Raw genomic sequence first — 1,833 nt, 5'->3', positions numbered from 1 at the left:
AAAATAACGGACGACAACAGAAGCAAGGCAGACTGCGGGCTGTCGGCGCACCCGCAACCCCCCCCCCCCCCCCCCCCCCACCTCCCCCGGCCACGCTATATTGTCACTATCCTGCCTGAAACGGCGCTGCCAGTCTCACTCACGGGTATCACTCTCTTCTCATCGCAGGCAAGTGGAAGCAGCAAGGGGATGACTGGGGGTGGGGGATGGGGGGTGCACTGCAGGCCAGCACGCAGCTCCCGAAGCTCCGGCCCGCAAACATGCACAAAAGAGAAAAAAGGGGGCCAGCACAAGAAACTACAGGAACGATGGACAAAAATGATAGCTATGAGATACTTATAATAATGTAACAGGGATGGTTTTAGGACCCTGGGGAGCCTTTAAAGGGAGAGCAGAAGCAGCGCTCTCTCTCTCTCACCTGCAGAAGTGCAGACACTCAGCAGAAGGCACACCAAACATTTGTTGTGGTAGGTTGTGATTTGAAGGGAAATAATATTTTATTCACATTGTAATGCATTAAAAACATTATTTTAATGGATATACATTTACTTTACTAGAAAAGCAGCGGCAGCAGTTGGGGCAGATTCAGTGTGGACATTGTGTGAGGTTTGATGATTGTAAGTCATGCACTTTATATTTAACTGTGAATGCATTGAATTTTGTGGTGTTAACGTGTTCTGTTTTTTTTTTAGTATCTGTCTCTGACAAAAGAATAACTGCTGGTCCGGGTGCTAGTTAAAAACAACTTTAAAGGGCGACAACCTATTAACTGCTGGTCGGGGTTTAGTAAAGCTACTTGAAGGTACAGCATGTTGAATGGTGTATTTTATTTAAGTATTGTATCTTAACCTGTGGAACAAAACTTAACACTCATGTCTGTGTTCATAGGACTGTCTGCGAGAGAAGTGACTGTCACTGTTTTTTTTCCCTCCTAATACTTAGTTTCATTTGGGCCTTCTTGTTTTCTTTTATTTGTTTTGGTTGTTATTTTAGTTGGGCTAAGTGCAATATTTACCAGGCGCCAGACAGCGCCTTAGTGGCCACCGGTTTGGGGGAAGCTATCGCATTAACATTTAGTGATCCCTTTTGTTTTGTGTGCTTATATTTTGGTTGCAGTGCAAACCCAAACTTGAGACCGTGCAAGTGATTCATTAGAGTGCAGTGGTGTTGTTACTCTACTGGTTTGGGTTTCTTTTTGAGTTATTGGGTCCTGAATGCGTGAGCTGATTCTATTTTATCCCCTTACCGTCACTTGGATGATGTGAGCTTTTGCCTAATGTTTATGACGCCTGCCCCTTTTAAATAAGTTAATTTTGTAATAAACTATTTTCATGATTTATCTGCCTCCTGTCCTGGTTATTCTGGACATTACCTAGTTGCATAGTGAACTAAAGTGTGAGGTCTTAAGTACCTTTAGTTGAAGAAGTTGGTTCAATCACTACAATTTTGGCGTTGTTGGCAGGGTCTGGAGGCTAGATTTGTTTTTTTTTCTCGTCTTTTGGCCCCGTTTGGTTTAGTTTTGGTTGGGAAAAAAAACAGTGACAGGTCTTCAGCGGCGAGGGAGCTACGGGCCATTTCTACTGCCTTCTCCAGGCCACCATCTTTCTGGAGGGAGCATGGAGGATCTACAGAGCATCATGGAAGAGCTGCAACAGCTGAAAGCAACTAATGAACAGTTGAGAGGACAGTTGCGTGAACGGTCACCGGCACCTGATCCAGTGGCAGGACCATCCACTGCCCCGGGGTGTGTAGCCCCAATTAACGGTGTGTCCAGTGATGCTGCAAATGTTCGCTACCTTTATTTACCTAGAGAACGTAAATGTCCCAAGTTTA

General features: G+C 45.0%; 1 long non-coding RNA gene across 1 annotated transcript; it reads left to right on the top strand.

Moving 5' to 3' along the window:
* The first annotated feature begins 354 nt into the window (after nt 1–354).
* LOC133440821 (uncharacterized) lies at nt 355–1,105 on the top strand. Its single transcript, XR_009782364.1, has 3 exons — nt 355–467; nt 558–617; nt 693–1,105. It is a non-coding gene; the product is annotated as an uncharacterized LOC133440821 (long non-coding RNA).
* Nucleotides 1,106–1,833: the final 728 nt, after the last annotated feature.

This window comes from Cololabis saira, chromosome 3, assembly GCF_033807715.1.
Source record: "Cololabis saira isolate AMF1-May2022 chromosome 3, fColSai1.1, whole genome shotgun sequence".
In the NCBI taxonomy this organism is placed as follows: domain Eukaryota; kingdom Metazoa; phylum Chordata; class Actinopteri; order Beloniformes; family Belonidae; genus Cololabis; species Cololabis saira.
The sequence above is the reverse complement of the archived record's forward strand: the minus strand, read 5'-3'. Positions and strand labels throughout refer to the sequence as shown.